The sequence below is a fragment of the Tubulanus polymorphus genome, chromosome 1 (assembly GCF_964204645.1).
Source record: "Tubulanus polymorphus chromosome 1, tnTubPoly1.2, whole genome shotgun sequence".
Taxonomy (NCBI): Eukaryota; Metazoa; Nemertea; class Palaeonemertea; order Tubulaniformes; family Tubulanidae; genus Tubulanus; species Tubulanus polymorphus.
This window is the reverse complement of record NC_134025.1, coordinates 17,281,182-17,302,428: the sequence shown is the minus strand read 5'-3', so window position 1 is coordinate 17,302,428 and position 21,247 is coordinate 17,281,182. Positions and strand designations below refer to the sequence as shown.

Here is a 21,247-nt window from a genome sequence, read left to right as displayed (position 1 = left end):
AAAGTGAGGTTGGGTATGTGGGGCGAAAACCACGTTAATGCGTAGCTAAGATTCTCGTTTATGAGCCATAAGCTGGATTTCCCCTGAATTTTCGCGGGTATATGTGAAATTGACCCTTGAATTTGATGTTTTTACTATAGGATATAGAAGACTTTGGAATAGTGGTCTGAGCTCATCGCATTTGGAGGAATCAGTGTTATACTCTCCTCGCGATGTTAATATTCTGGCAGGAGTGTCCTATAGGCACTTTTTCCTGAATTTATAAGACGGCTTTGTAAGTATAGTCGTGATAAGATTAATTTGCAATTGTTTATTTGATCAGGCTGATCATGTAATTTTCGTTTACGGATAGTTATACGATATATTATAACCATATATGATATTTTATGCGCATCTAAGTTGTTACTTTAGGTGATATTCATGTCGGATATACGTTTACGCATTAATTTATACAATTAATTAAACGAACAATGAAACGAGTAGGGTCATCATAGCGACGAAGTTTTGTTGACTGAATGGATAGCAGTAGATGATTAAAACAGAAGTCTCTATTTCTTTTATTTTTCATTGTTAACAATGTCGATACAATAGACTAGACTTGTAATATGATTATGGAATTTGTATAATATACCGTCGTTGTCTTTAATTGTTCTGTAATATTGTCGTTGTCTTTTGCTTGTAGGGTACCCGTTTCGAGTGGTTTGAGACCGACCAACATGACAGCACTTGGATGCAAGACCGTTTTTTTTCCTGTCTGCTGCGTTAGACGTTGAGGGGTACTTCCCTGATAGTGACCATGTGGAGATGGGGACTTGTTGGGAGGTATCCCGAGACTCTATTGCTGGACGCATAGAACAGCATGAGCCAACAACTGGTATGGTCGGGACATAGGACACTCGGAGCCACGTCCATTTTTAAAGATGCAAGGCCGTCGATGACAAGAAATCCGGCCTATACAGTTGCGTTTAGGCGTAGGCCTGGAGATGTATGTATCAGTGTCTTGTTAGTCATGCAGTCAGCCAGTGTTAATGGTGTTGTCCCTCTTGCGAAAAACGTTATACTCACGGACTTGTGATAATTCCTTGGGGACAAAACACCTGGCTGCATGCAAGAAATCGTGAAATTCGCCGACGACATTTGCGTTAAACCGATCTAAATGGCGGATGTATGAACTCAATGTTCCAGCGCGCTGTATTCAGCTTCGTTGTACTACAAGCGTTGTGGTATTTTCGACTCGTATGTTGCGATATAAACTGTGGAGAAGTTATAGACTCCTGTATCGTAAATCTGGTTCTACGTTGAAGCCATTGATATTGCGTGTGTTCGTGCTGGATGGTGTATCATTAGGCTGTGAGGAACTGCGTTGGATAACGTCATTCATCCGTCCATGGCGTACTGTGTTGTTGTGGTTGCTGATGCGTCTTCATGCGGTATATTTTCAAACTTCGTAATTGCGGTGGTGTTAAGTGCTAGACTTTTTACTGTATTAGCGGAGGCAGCGGTCTCAAGATACTTTCATTCAATTTCAGGGTTCTGGATTTTTCTTGGGTGTGGACGCAGCCGTATAAAAGGGGCCGCACCTCGAGAGAGAGCGAACTCTTTTAGAAAGCATTTTCAGGGGAAGCATTAGAAGACTATAGAACAGATAACTTTCGGCTATCCGGTTGAATTGCATCTTCTTGTGTGCGGGATTTGTAACAAAATTCTAAATTAAAATGTAGGGAATTTTATAAATTGTTGAGACTAAAGTTCAGTTTAAATTGTAGAATAAAAGTTGAGTATTATCATATTTAAATCCGGAGTTCCTTTTATTCCTTGGTTTTCGGGTTTCTGTGTTCGTGGTCGACTTTCTCGCCAGGGACCGGAGTTTGTAATAGAGGAAAAAGACAATAGAGAAAGGGACCGCGGAACAACACCTTCTTTTATGACTAGATTGGGTAAATGCCGCTAGAAACGTTTTTCTTCCTTCGTTTTTAGAGAAACTTTGCCACCTGACTACAGAGAACGAATAAGGCTACGTAACGCAGGGTCTTCTTTTTGCTTCAAGGCGATGTCCACCTCGCCGACCACGAAACGCCTCTCCGATTGTCCTTCGGTGGCCTTTAACCCCTCGCAAACCGCTTCAATCGCATTCTCTCCAAGACGAAGTCTCGATAGAGCATCTGCATCGGTGTTGTTGGCTCCACTGCGGTACACTAACTCCAACCGAAAAGACGACAACGCCTGGAGCCACCGGTGACCAGTTGCGTCCAACTTTGCAGACGATAACGCATAAGTCAGAGGATTATTATCAGTATAAACTGAACATGGGGCTGCATAAAGGTAATCCCTGAACTTGTCTACCACGGCCCATTTTAGCGCGAGGAACTCCAGTTTGTGGGCAGGATAATTTCTCTCGCTCTTAGTCAACGTCCGACTAGCGTAGGCAATGACCCTTTCCTTCCCATCGATCTCTTGATACAGGACAGCACCTAAACCTACCAGTGATGCGTCCGTGTGAAGTTCGAACGGTTTGTTGAAATCCGCGAACCCTAAAACTGGAGGAGTGGTAAGCGGGTTCTTTAATTTCCTAAAACTCTCATCCTGTTGCTCTCCCCAATTCACAGGCTTATTCCTTGAGCGCTTCACTTCATCAGGGGGAATGCAGGCCAGCAAATCCGTTAGTGGCTTGGCAATCGAAGCGTAGTTTTTAATGAACTTGCGGTAGTACCCTGTGTATCCAAGGAAACGACGAACCTCGCCAACCGTTCCAGGTACTGGCCACTTTTCAATCACGTCGATTTTCGACGGATCCGCCTCGATTCCGTTCTCAGACACCCGGTGTCCCAGATAGATTAGCGCTCTCCGTCCGAATAGGCATTTTTTTTCCCGTTGAGTTTCAACCCCGCTTTAAATAATCTCTGGAAAACTCGCTCTAATCTCTCTAAGTGTTCGATCCAAGTCTCCGAGTGTACCAAGATGTCGTCGAGATAACAGATGCATTCCTGCAATGTAAGGTCACCGAGACACTGTTCCATGAGTCTCTGGAATGTAGAAGGCGCTCCTGTCAGTCGGAAAGGCATGATGTTACATTCGAAAAAACCATAGCCTGGCCCTACATTGAATGCCGTTTTCTCCTTATCGGTTTCCTCCATCTCCACTTGCCAGTAACCGGCTTTCAAATCAAGCGACGAAAAATACTTAGTACGGCTCATGGAGTCAAGCAGATCATCTACTCGAGGTAACGAGAAACTATCCCCAACGGTTTTTGCATTTAAGGACCTGTAATCAATACAGAATCTCAGTTCCCCATTACGTTTCCGAACCAAGACTACGGGTGATGAATACGGAGAGGATGATGGCCGAATTATCCCCGCGTCAAGCATCATTTTCAAGTGTTGTCGCACTTCCTCTATCATCCTGGGAGGTACGCGGCGATAGCGTTCCTTAACAGGTGTATCATCGGTTAACCGTATCCGGTGCTTTACCAGGTTTGTCTGACCGTGATCGTCGTCGCTCCTCGAGAACAAGTCGCTCCATCGACAAAGGAGATCCTTCAATTGCCCCACCTGTTCTCCAGTTAGCGACTCCTCATCAAAATAAAAACCCGTCAGGAACTTTTCCCGGTCGAAAACAGCGGCTAACGATGCATCGTGACTAGAATCATCCTCATTCGATATTTTTTCGCTACTATATACACTATTTACATTCGTTTCGTAATTTAAATCAAACCTAGTTCCACAATCATAAGTGGACTTTACTTCATGCGATTTTACATCTTTTCCGCAGGCACCTGCTTTGTACGGATCCAATCCAGCTAACCTCACAGGATCTACATAAAAAACATTAGCTAACGGTGTTTTCGCAGGAATCTTCACAGTGGTAGCCCCAATATTACGTATGATTACGGACACCTTATTATACTTATACCTGTTTACAGAGGACACTGACGGTGCTACGATTAAATTACCGGGAAGCGTAACGGAAACTTGCGACGTCATCACGTTGAGATCTCCCCGTACTGGAGTTCGCAAAATCCTTTTCGTTACCATCTCCGAGTAGGGACCAACTTCAAAAGCAGTATCAGTCCTTACAACTGCATCTTCTGCCTCACTCATTTGGTTAACATGCGCCTTCCAAGGCAACGGCAAATTTTCTTCAGATGCATCTAACTGTCGCAGTAGATTTGTTCCTAAAATGACCGGGACTTGCTGCTGATAATCAGTCGTAGGGACAACCAGACATAGCACCCAATGAAATTGGCGACCCATATCAACTTTAACTTCTGAATATCCCAAATATGGCAACGAGTGTCCTCCGGCGGTAGTCACATCTAAGATCTCCTCCAACGGATTGATCCGAATTCCTGCTTCATCCACAAATTTCTTTGATAAAGTCGATACCATAGCTCCAGTATCTATCAATGCGATGCAGCTCATACCGTTCACTAACACGTCCATTTCGCTAGCAGGTCCGAGCAATCCATCTATTAATTCCTCCATGGTTATTGTGCTCGGTTTAAGTAGGTGGAGGTGTAGGTGTAGGCGTCACTGGCATCTTGCTCCACTCCGGGCAATTTTTAATGTAATAACCAGGCTGACGACATCTATAACATGCCTTTCCTACACCTACATCCTTCTCTAGTCTCCTCAGTCGACTATCCATTTCGGACACCTTGGCGACAAGTTCCTTCATTTCCCGATGCATATCATCCAACTTCTTTTCCAACTTCATCTCGAAATCACGGGATGCACCAGGCCCCTTCGCTGTATCCGACAAGACCGCACGATGTCCAACTTCCCGCGGTATCACCTTACTTCGAACAGATGAACCCAGAGACTCTTTGCTGACCGCGAGTTCCTGCTCGACGACCCGAGCTTCAGGAACCAAATCTTCAAAAGGCGCCGCGGTTTGCAGTAACGGACGCACAGCGATTTTTATTTGGGCATTTATCAACCCCGCACAAAACTGGTTCCTGACGATCTCGTCTGAGATATCACATGAATGTCCACGTAAATCATCCAACCGACAAGCCCACGTAGCAACGTCTTCGTGCAGCTCCTGTTTTGCTGTATAAAAATTCATCATAACCTGTGAGGGTGATAATACACTACCGAAAATTTGTCGATTATCTTTTTCACAGTTGTAGATTCACCCATCGACAACAATAGCTTGGCCGCTGCACCCTTAACCGAACGACGAATAGCGGAAATCAAGGTACTGTGGTTAATAGTTGGATCTCCCTGCAAACAGTTAACCTCGTTTCTCCAATGCCTAAAATCTGCTTCTCCTTTACCTCCCTCGCCGCTAAATGAACTTATACGGATATTGCTCCCAAAGGAAACGAACGGAATACCACCAGAATTTTTGTCAGATACCTCCGAGAACCCAGGTTTGGCTGATAAAAGAGGAGACGAAAGACCAGGCTTCTTTGTAGACTCTCTTTTTTTACTGACCCCCGCTGAACACTATTCACAATTTGCTGAGCACGGTTTAAGGCCATCTTATCCAATTCAACCTGTAATTGCTCAACCATGGAATCTGAATCACTCAAATCTTTAAGTGGAAAAATGGTTACCCTTTTTGAGTTGACAACAATGTGATCCCTGGTAGCCAATAATTTTTCAACGTTTTCTACCCTGAAAAACACCACTAAATAACCATCATTACCTTGCTTCAACAGTTCTATGATACCAAAAGAACGTAATGCCCTCTGAAGTTCTTCAGCGGAAACTAATTGCGGATCAACTTGCGCAACTAACCCACGATCCTGTAATGACATGTTGCTGAGCTTCCGTTCCTCAGCCAAAAATAAACTTTTAACTGTATTAATATCCCACGGTAAATGCTTACTCCGGTATGCGGAGTCGTTGTGACTACACAGACCTACCTCTTGCAAGTGTACTTACAACACAATTCATCCAAAAAACAAAATAATTGAAACTGAATCAACCACCTTAACTGGACCTGCTTTAGGCCAGCTTAAATCAAATCAATTTTTTCACAGTAGTGAATAGAAACCTTAACCTTCTACCAGTAAATTAGTCTTAACATTGCTTTTAGCAAAACCAATTGAATTCATGCACTACACTTTTTACTAAAAAACATAAACTTAAACCTACCCCTGACTCCTGGACAGGATAGCAAAAATGAAATCAATTTTTAGAAGAAATAAACTGAAAAACATAAAATGATAATCGACTTTTTCCAGTCACAAGATCAAATATAAGTCACATTTTTACCACACACCGTCCACCAACCGACTAATGAATGAAAACGAAAGTAACTTCCAGCAGGAAACGCAACGTACATAAACTCAACTATTTACGGAACGCAACGTACATCATCACAGCTAAGAACGCAACGCGCATAAACATAACGTAAACACAAGCAAAAATAAAGCAAAACTGACCAGAGCGATGTCTCTTCCAGTCAGAAAAATAACACAAATTGCAACACACAAGCACAAGCAACAGAAAGCAAAGCGAAACACGCTAACTGATGCAACTTTTCAGTAGCGCTGAATTAATTCAATTAAACTACGTGGCATATATATATAGCACAACAAAATATATTCGGAACATGCAGGATCATAAGCGTACTATTAGATGAACCTCAACTTGATTATTTGAAGTATTCAACTTCTTCGGCCAATCTCTGTCGTATCCGACGTATTTTTCCCGCCGGCTTCACGCGATGATTGACGAGTAAGTGATCTGACGCAAAGGTGATGCTCCAACTTATCTAAGACTTCTGCCTTGCTGCTTATCTTCCAAGACGCCGTGGCCCCACGTAGGTAAGTGAAATTAAACGGGTTACTGATAGTGGCCTCAGCGACTGGTCTCCCTGTAGAACAGCGACAAAATCCTCACTGGTCCCTCACCAACTGCGTCAGCAACCGTTGACTGCTCTCAGTCTGAGACAGCAACCTAAATATTGATAACAAAACGAGCATGAACGTTTTGATCATGAGGTTTATTAAGTCAACCTGACACTCACAATGACCAGGCAAAACTGATCTGGTCAGCTGACATAAGGTGCTTTTCAGAGGGCAGCACAATACACATGAAGCAGGTTGCGCAATAAAAATACTGGCTTCCCCATTACTATAGGGTAGCTTAGGGTAAGGTTATATGTATTAAAAAATATTGTTCCAGAAGCTTCGAGTCCCAATTTTTGTGGTATTTTCAACAGTTTTCTAACTCCGATAACCGGGAAGTTCGCCCAGTTTTACGGATAAACAATGCAAGGCATTTTAAGCATGATAAGATTAAAAATTCTTGACGCAAGGTCATTTATATATAATAAAAAAAGGATCGGCCCCAAAATAGATCCTTGAGGCACTCCACAGAATACAGGATAGGTAGTGCTAGTAGGCTCTTTGAAAAGAACAGTCTGGAAACGGTTTGAAAGATAGTTTCTAAACCAGAGTAGTGGCGTACCGCTGATGCTATAATGGCAAAGTTTAGACAATAGAATTTCATGATTCACTGTATCAAATGCACGCGTAAGGTCTAAAATATTCCTACAGTAGATTTGCCATTGTCTAAATTATTGATAATTTTATCTATGATAACAGTAATAGCCATGTTGGTGGAATGGTCTTTCCTAAATCCAAATTGACATGGAGATAGTATTTTACACTTGTCCAAAGAACTTGAAAAATGTGAAACATCTCCAGATTTGAAAAAAGGTAATATCTTTGATATTTTGAAGGATTCAGGTACTTGCCCATTAAGCAAACTTAGATTTAAAATATGAGCTAACGGCAGAGATATAGCGTCAATTACTCTCTTGAGGATCTTTTGATTGATACCATCATGACCAGTGTTATTACTATTTTTAAATTTTGAAACAATATTTTCAATTTCTAAAGAATCTGTGAGAGAGAAAAAGATATTATTTTGTTGTGGCGGACCCAGAAAAGTGAAAAATGTTTTGTTAGTAGGTAAAATATCATTGGCTAAATTTGGACCCGCTTATGCAAAAAACACTTATTAAATTCATTGGCTATACTGAGATTATTTTTGTACATAACACCATTCTGTTCAAAAACATGAGGAAATTTAGAATTTGATGATTTTCTATTAATTAGGTCATTGATTATTTTCAAGGTTTCTTTGGAATCTGTCGCATTGTTTAACATAGAGTTATAGTGAAGCCTTTTAGCCTTTTTGATACAAGTATTAAAAACGTTTCTATATCTATTGTAGATATCTCTATCAGTTTGAAGTTTACTAGACAGGTATCTTCTATAAAGAGAATCCTTCTTTTTTAAAGAAATCAATAAACCGTTAGAAAACCATTCGTGTTTCTTGTCCCTAGATATCGAAAACTTTCTATTGATTATAGGGAAACATTCCGTGTAATATTTGTAGAATACAATATAAAAAGAGTTATAGGCCACATTAGCATCATGAATATTAAACACATGAGTCCAATCATGTGCAATTAGCTTTCGTTTAAATCGAGCGATATCATGATCTGACATTTTTCGATAACTAACCGTCCTAGTTGATTTATGTTTGACTTTGACTTCCGGCATAATTGCAACAAGAAAATTAACTTTAATTAATTATTTGACGCCTGCGAAAAAATGAAGAATTTCTGGTAAGCTAATGTGGAATTGCAAATTTGAAATCGAAGTTTTAAGAAATTTGGGAAATTATGAGATTTGGCGATTGGGTAGATGATACAGGTCCTGGGGCCCGGTCTGGCTGTCACTTGATATTAGACTTGAGTCTGGGTTAAAGTAGACATTGTCATTTAAATAACTTATTCATGTTATTCTGTATGAATTACCCGTGTGTCTTGTATTTTGTATTTGCTTATTTTAAAATTTGTAAATTTATTGATTTTTGGAATTTTATCCCGGAATTTCTATGTAATAAGGATCAATAAAGTATTGAATTGAATTGTCACCTTATACACATGCCATCAGTGGACGTATATAACATATTTTCTAAAACATTTGGATATTGAAATTATATGTTTACACGTTTTTATATGGACCGCTTGTAGCCGCCGATGATATTCACGCCGGCCCTACTCAGATCGTAGATAGCTTCGTCATTCCACTAGCATCCCCATGTCAGGGTCTGACTTTTATATCAGACTTCCAAATCGTGTATACATCCGCCATTTAACCGAATAATCCGATTTACTTATCATTTCTATTTATGCCTGCCGCTCCTGATATAATCGTACATCCTTTACTATTACAATACGTCTTCTCGTGATATTCAATGCGATATAACATTTCGACGTTCAAATAGAGGTCATTATATAATCCCAGGGAGCCATTCTACATCTTTATCAATAATATTTTGCCCAATAGCTTGTATGTGTACACATAAACCTGTGACGTTTTGCACATCGATTTACGGTTGTCGTTTGTAAAATGACGCTGAATGGTTATCATTGTTTAGGTTTCATAATGGTAACGTTTTATTAGGCGTCAAAAAATTGGAAAGTGGTCAGATATATCATTGATCAGTATCCCTGAAATTGCATTGAAACTAGTATAACAGTTTGAATAAATATTGTCAATAAGAGTAGAAGATCTGTCGGTTACTCGTGTCGGCATTTCTATTAAATTCGAAAAACCAGTTGAGATCATATTGAAAATAAAATCTCCAGTCGGTTTATGAGAGTCGGCGTTGAAAAGATTTATATTGAAATCGCCCAATATGAAGCACTTACGCCCTGTTCTAGTTAAGTTTTCTAAGTGTGGTAGAAAATCAGTGTTAAAGTTATAGACACTTACATCAGGTGGTCGATAGATAGTGCCAACAATATGTTTTGACATATTATGTGGTAATTGGATTTCTATAAATAAACTTTCGAATGTGTCATTTACATATGTAAAATCATCCAGTACCCTAAATCTAATGGTGTTGTGGACAAACATCGCTATTCCACCACCACGTGTATCCTGTCTACTTATGAAAATCGACTCATAATTAGGTAAATTATACATTGACTTGTTGTCATGTTGAAGTTAAAGCTAGGATCCCAAAATTGAAACGTGTAAATATAATTGCAAATTCTCAAAATTCTTATTAAAACTCCTTATATTTAGATGAAACAAGGAGAAGTTTGATAATCCAAACTTTGATAATTGCGTTAAATCCTTATAATATTTACTACTCGAACCTACGATAAACTCAGGATGTGCATGACTGGCCATCTGCTAGTGGAATTGAAGCGTGATAGTAATACTTCGACGGCACTCACCGTTACATGATAAATTTCGCTCATTATGATCAAAGTAGGCATATGTATACACAAAAAAGTCAATGTAAACAAAATAAATTGACGATGTAGAAAATTGGTGATCACAGTACATACTATTAGCAATAAACCACACCGAGTAACTAGAGCCACGAGTATATAAAAGGATTAGCTACTCCTAAATAATTCTAAAATGCTAAATAATAATTGTTATCAAGGAATTATGATTTGACAGGATCAATCAAACTAGGATACACGATTTAATATCTCATCAAAATCTGCATAGCCACTAAGATGGTGCTTCTCGTTGTTAATGACGGCCATAATTTTACCATCATTCGACCATGATGCTGAAACCGCTTGATGTTTGTGCACGTACTTCAGGAATTGAGCTCTGCCGCGGGTTAATTCCTCAGAGATACTAGTTTTGGATCCTTTTAATTTTCTACGCTATTTGATAACCAGCTCTTTGTCAGTATGACGCACAAATTTTACGATCATTTGTCTCAGAACACGCGGGTCTCTAGTTGATTTTCCTATTCGATGCGCTCGGTCGATGCCACACGCATTGATATCAATGTTCAGGGATTCTTTTAAAATTTCGTACATTTTTCAAGCGGATTTTCGTCTGGAAGTTCGTTGAGTCCAAAAATACGGATAGAGTTTCTTCTAGTGTACATCTCTAATTCTTCGTAGTACGCATCAATTGCCGAGTCTGTAATTGACGTCTGAAAATGACTTGTCGATTGCACGACATTTTGCTGTTAATTCGTCGATCGAGTATATCGACACTACGTTTAAGTTCATCCTGTTTTTTAAATAAAAATGCGTCGAATTTATCATTTATGATAGTTTTCGTTTCCCGCTTGAACGTTGTGAGAATTGAATCGACAATCGTTTGTATAATCTTTTGCACATGCGGGCTACTTAGAGCTTCTGAGATTCTAACCTCAAATAGCTCGTCACCAATGGATTTATCAGAACTTGAAAATACGTCGTCATTCTCGAATTCATCGATAGTGGGCGGTTTCGACCTCTTATGAGTTCTCGCAGTTGATGACGTTGATGATGTTGAGTCGTCGGAACTGCTAGTTTCTGCTTTTTTTCCGTTTGCTTTTATTGGTGGTTTACTGTTTTGATTAACTCCAGCCATTATAGGAAAAACGTTGAATGAATAAACAAAAAGTAATGATCGTTCGACTCTACTACGTTCGTGGAACTTCAATAGAAATCCTTCATACGTGAGTGAATATACGGCGAATATACTGCGATTTCTCGTCACTACGTCATCGCGCGAGCATTTTCTACCTGGTTTATTAAGTTACGATAACGAAAAACAGTCATTATATGGTGTTCACGAGACTCACGAGAGATCCACAACAGACAAACATAACGTATACCATAATCCATGTAATTTTCACGCGTATAGAATAATTAAAAAATCCAGTTAACGAGCTTAGAAGGAGGAGCGAAATAAAACCGGTCTCACTCTAACGTCGACGCCATATTGAATAATCTTACCTTCACATTTGGGGCTGAATTGTTTGAAAGGTTTAACTTAGGTTCACACGTGACAATAAAGTATGTTATCTTTCGTGTGTGGAGGCGTCAAAAGTCTATGTAATGCACATAGAAGGATAGGTGGAGATGCACATTCTGAAATAAATTGATATTTTTGTAATATAAATCAGTGTCTTTTTGTTATTCTTTAATGGTTACGTTTGCTATCGGTGCCGGGTTGATTTTAAATTCTATCTATCGCGATGTTTTGCAATATTGGATCGGAAAACTAATAGAAAACAGAAAATTTCAGACTGTTCGTCCTCGAGGCCGATAAGCCAGCCGTGACCGTGGTGGATACTGTACTGCGTTTTCTAATTTCAAATGGAAATCTGTGGAGAGAGTGGCATTGTATTTTCAGTATTCACTATATATTCCGGCAATGATTAATTTTATAGAATTGTGCTGATAAAGTGTCTAATAAGATATATAATAATAACGCCGTCAACGATTAATTCTATAAATGTCGAATAAAATTTAATTCGTCCAATAACCATTATAAAAACATTATCACGAACGGTACCATCACTCCCCATTACTGACTGTCTCTGGCTAGCAATCAAACAAGGAAGTACATTTTTAAGTTGTGAATGGTCGAACCCCAGTTATTCACAGTAACCTGTGATTTGGATATTCTCGGAGCATTCCTTCTTTATTTATTTATTAAATGACGTCACAAACTTTCAGATTCGCGCCAGTAAGCGCGCCATGATTGATGATTGCTATTTCCACCGGTGTAATCTTTAAGTAACTTCAAGTTTAAAATAGGAAGCACAGTACATCCATAGAAACTACGCGCAGAAAGAGACTGTTATATTATTATCAGAGTTTAACATTTCGTTTCAAAGTTGTTAGTAGTCAAATCTAATACATGTAGAAGATGATTTTTATGTGACGAAACTCAGTGGAAAATATGTTAAAATAATAATCAGCAGGAATCCAATAGGGTTTCTGCCGAGGCAGTAGAAACCCTAATAATATGTTCAGCAGCAAAGTTAAGAATATTTCCAGCAGATTTCAATATAAAACCAACAATTGACGGAATAATTCCTGGTAAAGCTGCAGCAGATTTTTTAGATAGTTCCCATAGATATTTTGCTAATTTTTTAAAACCATCTTTAACTTTATCCTGTATAGAATTATTATGACTTGGAGGTTTATCCGGTTTATTGGGGGTAGGCGTAGATTTTAACGAATTTGAAATAGCTAAACCAATTGTTGTAAATAACATAGTTACAACTGTTAGAATTGAAAGTATTGTGATACCTTCTAACTTAAATAATAATTTTATTCTATCTTTCAATGACATTTCAGAATTTGTTTTTATCAACAAATCTTTAAAAATAACTTTTAATCTATTGATATTATAATCATATGATTTGAATAATAATTTAATATCTTTCTGTAATTCTATGTTATATTCTAAATCATCTTTTTATTTTTCTAAATATGCATTTCTTTTTTTATATTCAATTTATTCAATTAATTTTTTATCTCTATCTAATTTTAATTGTTCTATTTCTTTAATTTTATCAGTTCTATCTTTTTCTAAAGTTCTAATTTTAAAATCTCTTATACTTTTATCATATATACACAATTTTATCAGATGCAAGTCTTATACTAATAATTTCTCTAATTGCTTTATCAGAAAATATATTTAAATCTTCTAATTCTGTTGCATCATGCAACCCATTTGGTAAAAGTTTTTCAATTGGAACTTTATTTGATTTAAGTTTACTAGTTTTGGAAGTTATATTCTGTTCAGAAGTTGTTTCTGTTTCTAAATTATTATTGATTATTTCAAATAAGTCATTAATTCTTTGTTTAAATACTGTTTTATTTTGATTTATTTCTGTGTCGGTAACATTTTCTATTTCATTACTATTACTTATTCTTTTAATTCTAGATGGTTCTCAATTACTCAAAGTTGATTCTGCTAATATTCTGTTTTGATTTTTATAAGTGATATCAATATAATAATCATCTTTCAAATGAATATTCACCATCTAAAGATTTTAATTCTTGTACTAAATATCTGGCACCTCTATCATTTATATTATATCCAGATCTTTCAAATATAGGTTTGAAATTGTAAATATAATGTCGCACATAAACCTAAGACCCAACTCTAAATCATTATTTGTGTACTTTAGACTATTCAAAATGGTTCCAATATATAGATATTAGTTAAAATGATCCATCGATGGCCTATTTAAATTCGGTTCATTTATCAGAGACGAGATATTTGGGGGTCTTAGGTTTATGGGTCTTAGGTTTAGTATATTATATATAGGTGTCACAAAACCTAAGACCCATAAACCTAAGACCCGACTCTAAATCATTATTTGTGTACTTTAGACTATTCAAAATTGTTCTAATATATAGATATTAGTTAAAATGATCCATCGATGGCCTATTAAAATTTGGTTTCTTTATCAGAGACGAGATATTTTAGGGTCTTAGCTTATAGGTCTTAGGTTTAGTATATTATATATAGGTGTCACTAAACATTAGACCCATAAACCTAAGACCCAACTCTAAATCATTATTTGTGTACTTTAGACTATTCAAAATGGTTCTAATATGTAGATATTAGTATCCATCGAGGGCCTTTTCAAATCTGGTTTATTTATCAGAGACGAGATATTTGAGGGTCTTAGGTTTATAGGTCTTAGGTTCAGTACATTATACATAGGTGTCACTAAACATAAGACCCATAAACATAAGACCCGACTCTAATTCGTTATTTTGTGTACTTTGGATGATTTAAAAATGGTTCTAAAATACATGTGTCAGTTCACCAGCTACTTGTAAATCTCTAGAAAAAAAGAATGAATATTTAAAAAATGTAGCTCGATGAGGAGAGTTATTTGGTTGAATAAGATCATTTAAACTCAGCCTGTTGTTTTGGCGAATCAAGAGTGGTCACTTGGAAATCAATAAATTTAACTTAAGAGGAATCAACTGTTCATGTGTAAACCTATTTTACAGAAATCCATTCATGACTTTCCGAGTTATTTTGCTGATAGAAAGTTTCATGGAAACAAACAAAAAATAGATAAACGGTGGCCAAACATAACCTCTTTGCGATACCGCATGAAGTAGCAGCTCAGATAGTTCGAAGACGAGATATTTGGGGGTCTTAGGTTTATGGGTCTTAGGTTTAGTATATTATATATAGGTGTCACTAAACCTAAGACCCATCTCTAAATCATTATTTGTGTACTTTAGACTAATCAAAATGGTTCTAATATATAGATATTAGTTAGAATGATCCATCGATGGCCTTATTTAAATTTGGTTTATTTATCAGAGACGAGATATTTGAGGGTCTTCGGTTTATAGGTCTTAGGTTTAGTATATTATATATAGGTGTCACTAAACCTAAGACCCCCTAAACATAAGACCTAACGGGTCTTAGGTCTTAGGTTTAGGGGGTCTTAGGTTTTGTGACACCCATTTCTTCACCTCCCAATTCATCTTTGAATTCACCGGGCACCTTTTTATTATCATTGCTAAACAATTCATGAGCTTTTGGATAGTTACTGAAATCAAAATGATGTTTTAATGTTTTTAAATCATTTGTTAGATTATTAGGTTTTATCTTTAATATGTAACTGCCAGTATCAAAATATAAGATTTCTATATGCTTTTCTCCAAAATGAGGTTGTAATACGTTATAATAGAATTCATACATTAACAGTTTCGATATTTCTTAAACTGAAGCACCAACATAAATTGGTTTATTAAATTTCATAGAAGTTCTTTTCATTTTAACTGCAGCTAAATTTTCATCAAATATTCTCTTACCAATAAATCTAGGATATGTTTGTAAATACCTTATCCTTTTACCATTACTGACTAACTCAATATCATTTCTATTTCTAATATTTTCACAAGTCTTACCATAGAATGCATTATTGAAGAAATCTTTTTCGAAATCAGTTTTTTAGTTCTCTGTTTGGTGTTAAAATCTATATATTTTTCTAACCATTTAGATTGACTGAACGAAATATATCTATGTACTTTTTTTGGAATCATTCCTTGATTTAGATAAAATTTTAAAATTCTATAATGTACTACATAATTATATTTATCTTCCTGAATTACCATTAACTTTTCTGTATGAACATGATTTTCAGGTTTAGTTCTTTTTTGATAATTTGATAATTCTACGTGTGTAACAGTTTTATGTTCGGGACAGTATGCTAGATTTCTAGATATAAATTTAATGTTTTCATGATATTCTAAATCTACATCAAAAAAGTAACCAGTGTCTGAATCATCTGCAATATCTAGAATTCTTTTCTTCCAATCAAATTTATCATTATCTTCATGTTGTAAAACTTCAGTTATTTCAAATACTCCATAAGGTTGAGGTTCCATCATTGCCTAACCATATAGATTATTTGCATCTATATATAATAATTTATATCCAGGGTTATCATTTACATTGCAATATCTATCGCCTAATACACCCGAAACTCCTCCTCTTATAGATTTTTCAAATAATAATAATTGATCTATATTTTTAACGAATCCATTTTTATATCTGTAAATTTTAATCCACAATCCCAAGTTAAACCTGGGCTAAAATAACAATGGCAAGGATCAATATTAAGATATTTTAGATTTACATCTCTAAACCTTTCAAATATATCAGTTAATAATAATACATCTGATTTTAGATATAAATCTACTAATTGTCCATGATTTTTCATTCCGAAATGATTTCAAATATCCAATGTTCTATTATATACTTCATCTTTAACATATTCATTTTTTAATTCATCATAAAATTGTTCTTTTAATAATTCGGTTATATTGAAATCATTATGCGATTTATAAAATGAATATGGAATTACCCCTTTATATCTCATTAATTGAAAATCATCATTATTTGGATAGTGTTGTTTTAATATTTTTAATTCATCATCAACTAATAATTTTGATAAATTATCTAATGAACTACTTAAAAATCTATATGAATCTATAAATCTTAGACACCCAAATTGGAAAGATATATAATTCCCAGATGTTTTAGCTAACATTTTAAATTTATAAGTTGGTATTTTATCTTTTGATCTATTTGAATTTAATCTTTCTATTTGTCACGAGCTAAATTTTGTTAACTCTCCTAGTTGTATTCAGCCGTGTTCATATAAGCTTTAGTGTACATTTAACTACTCATGCAGGGTCTTTTGTCGTTTCGTTGACGAAGCAGTGTAGCGACGAATGCGTGCCGTACTTCGACGTGGGCAAACTATAGTTTCTTTGTGGTCGTTGTAATGCTATCGACGACCTATCATATCGTTGCATTCCATATTGTGGTAAGTCTATATAAGACCTGGTGACCATTTCTCGTGGTCAGAAATTATTTGCAAGCCCGTGAAGCACGGACAGGCTACAGCTGTACAAGGTTACCAAAATTACAAAATTTTGATGAAAAGAGAGATGATATAGATTCTTTTTTGTTACGCTTTGAACGTTATGCAACATCTCAAAATTTGGAAACTGAAATGTGGTCGATTCATTTGAGTGCCCTTTTAACTGGCAAAGCATTGGATGTTTATTCATTATTGCCTGCCGAGCAGATACATGATTATCAAGCATTAAAATCGGCTTTGTTAAAAAGATTTGCTCTTACCGTTGATGGATTTAGAAATAAGTTTCGTAGTGCCCGCCCTGAGCAGGGTGAAACTTTTTCACAGTTCTCTGTTCGCTTGGAAAATTATTTAAATCGTTGGATAGATATGGCTGGAACTGTCCGTACATTTGAAGGAATCTCCGATTTCCTTTTAAGAGATCAATTTCTATACACGTGCGGTCGTGACCCGGCGTTATTCTTGAAGGAAAGGACCCCTTCATCATTGTCAGACATGACCAAACTCGCCGATCAATTCTGTGAAGCAAGGGGTGGTAATAGTGTTAAGTTATCCCGTCAGTTAAAAGAAAGATCACCTCCGAAGATTGGAGAGAAAGTTCAAATCAGTAGTGAATTCAAAGAGAGTAAACCGCCTATAAAATCCTGTAGCTTTTGTAATAAGAAGGGTCACGAAGAACACAACTGTTACTCGAAGCATCCCAACTTAAGACCAGGTAAAAAAGGTGGAGTAGCACTTAGTCCTGAGCGTCAAAACGACGACGCACTAGTCACTTATGAAAACCAAAGTATGCCAGTTTGTAAAGGTCGGGTGGGCGAACATGTAGTCTCCGTCCTACGTGACACTGGATGCAATGGTGTTATAGTAAGAGCGTCATTGGTAACTATTCACCGGTAAAACTAAGGTATTTTATATGATTAACGGTAGTCCCGTTGAGGTTCCTACGGCAGTTGTACATATCAAATCCCCGTATTTCGACGGTGAAGTTGAAGCCTGGCGTTTAGAATCTCCTTTTTATGACGTGATTGTCGGGAATGCCCCTGGAGCAAAAGCCCCTTATTTAGAGTCCTGTCCTGTAGCACAGGCTGTCAAGACTCGAGCTCAAATAGAACGTGAAATGAAACCGATGACCCCTCTCGTCGTACCTCCAGTTAGTAAGTTAATGGATCTAACTCCTGAAGAACTTAAAGTACATCAAAAAAGTGATGTAACTCTGGGAAAGGTTTATGAGTTGGCGAAAGAGGGTACAGTAAAACGGAAATCGAATGGTAGTGAAACGAAGTTTGTATTTAAGAACGGTATACTATACCGGCATTTTCAGTCACCAAAAGTAAGTCGTGGTCGTTTATTTAAACAGGTAGTCGTACCGAAGTTGTACAGGCCAACAGTTATAAAATTATCTCATGATTGCATTATGGCTGGGCACTTAGCTACGAAACGTACGCTAGATAACGTTTCGTCAGAATTTTATTGGCCCAGGATGAACGCCGATGTACAACGCTATTGTCGGTCGTGTGATGCCTGTCAGAGAACTTTCCCTAAAGGTAAGGTTAAGAAAGCGCCGCTAGGGCAAATGCCATTAATAGATGCACCGTTTCGTCGAGTTGCTGTGGATTTGAAAGGACCTTTAAGTCCCATAACCGATCGAGGAAATAGGTATATATTAACGATGGTTGACTTTGCCACCCGATATCCTGAAGCTATGGCGTTGAGAAATATCGATACAGAAACCGTGGCCGAGGCTTTACTTACTATGTTTTCTCGTATAGGCATACCACGGGAAGTACTGTCCGATCGTGGTTCCTAGTTTCGTGCCGAAATTATGAAAGAGGTAAGTAGACTTTTATCTTTTCAGCAATTATATACTTCACCGTACCATGCAATGGCTAATGGACTCTGTGAACGATATAACGGTACCTTGAAATCCATGTTGAGGAAAATGTGTATTGAAAGGCCCTGTGATCGGGACAGGTATCTCAATGCTTTGTTGTTTGCTTATCGTGATGTCCCACAACAAAGTACAGGATTTTTACCCCTTTTGAAATGATATATGGTTTTCCCATCCGTGGACCAATAAAGATACTACGCGAATTGTGGACAAAAGAAGTACCGGATCCTGATATCAAAACTGTGTACCAGTATGTGGTCGATCTTCGTGAACGTCTAGAGTTTACAAGTAAGTTAGCGCATGAAAATCTTTCCATTGCTGCAAAGAAACAGCAGCGACAGTACAATAAAAAGACCAGTAAGATTAAATTGAGACCAGGAAATAAAGTATTAGTATTGCTACCAACAAAACGCAATAAGCTTCAAATGCAATGGAAAGGTCCGTACGACATCCTGGAGACGATTGGCGATGTAGATTTTAAGGTAAATGTTGCAGGTCGGAAAAAAATATTTCATGCCAATATGTTAAAACAGTACTTTGAGAAAGATGTAATTCCTGATGAGGGTCAGTCTCAAAATGATATGCCTGCCGTCATTAATTTAGGCATCATTGAAAGTACATCTTTGGATGATGTAGAGGATAACACAAAATTCGAAGAATTACTCCTTCAAACCGATAAAAGATCTAACGGTGAGTGTTATAAAGACGTTAATATTTGTCCTGATCTGTCAGAGGCTCAGAAAACACAATTGAGAGAGTTGTTGAGTGAGTTTTCTGACGTTTTAACTGATAAACCAGGACTCACAAACTTGATAGAACATGACATCGTCCTAACATCGTCGTCGCCAGTGCGAACTAAACAATATCCTTTACCATTTAAATCTGCCGACGTCATCGAAAAAGAGGTAGAAGAAATGGAAATAATGGGTATAATAGAAGACTCCATCTCTCCTTATACATCACCACTTTTGATGGTAAAAAAACCAGATGGATGAAACAGGATATGTATTGACTTTCGAAATATTAACCGAATAACAGTATTTGATGCTGAACCTATGTGTGATAGCGATGCAATTTTTAGTCGAATGAACGGGTTTAAGTACTGTACAAAGTTTGATTTATCAAAAGGCTATTGGCAAGTTCCCTTAACGGAGCAATCGAAACAATTAACTGCATTTCAGACAGGTAAAGGGCTTAAACAGTTCAAGTTCATGCCTTTCGGCTTGGTTAATGCGGGACAGACCTTCAATAAACTCATGCGCAAGTTACTTAAAGGTATGTCAGGCATTGATCATTTTGTAGATGATGTAATTACAGGAGAAACCTCCTGGGAAGAACATTTGCAGAAAATTAGAGAGTTTCTGACAAAACTGCGTATTCATGGTTTAACAGCCAGGCCTACAAAATGTTTCTTTGGTTATTCTAAGTTAGATTGTTTAGGTTTCGTGCTGGGAGGCAATAGTCTCGAACCTAATCATGATAAAGTCATTGCCATATTGAAATTGGAAAGACCGAAAACCAAAAAAGAGGTAAGGTCATTTATAGGAACCGTGTCATTTTATGCCAGGTTTATTCCAGATTGTGCAGCCATCGCTTCTCCACTAACTGACCTCACACGAAAAGGAGAACCTAATCAGATTAAGTGGGGTCCAGCTCAAGAAAAGTCGTTTCAAACCCTAAAAAAAGCATTGGCAAATGAGCCAGTCTTGAAACTTCCTGATTTCTCAAAAACATTATATTTGCGAACTGACGCATCTGATGCAGGTATAGGTGCCATCCTTTTACAAGAGGAGGATGGAATTAAGAAACCAGTAATTTACGTCAGCCGTAAATTGACAGATAGCGAAAAGAAATATGCCGTCATTGAGCGTGAATGCCTAGCTATTTTCTGGGCAATCAACAGATTAGCAAGATACTTATGGTTGTGCGATTTTGTTTGGGAAACAGATCACCAACCATTAATTCATTTGAATCGTGTTAAAATGAACAACTCCAGATTGATGAGATGGGCATTAAGCTTGCAACAATTCAGGTTCAGAGTTGTCGCTATAAAGGGGTCTGAAAATATTGGGGCGGATCTCCTAAGTAGAATTTCAATGTAGGTTCTGCATTTTCGATATTAAATATGTAAATACGTTTATAGATTTCAGAGATAAATACGTCTCATTAATTTCTAATACTAAATTTGTATTGATGTTCTTTG

The 21,247-nt window shown here is 37.1% G+C and overlaps 1 pseudogene; it reads left to right on the top strand.

Annotated features, from left to right (window-relative positions):
* Window positions 1-11,400: 11,400 nt before the first annotated feature.
* On the top strand, window positions 11,401-18,963 carry LOC141906872 (uncharacterized; annotated as a pseudogene).
* The last annotated feature ends 2,284 nt before the right edge of the window (window positions 18,964-21,247 follow it).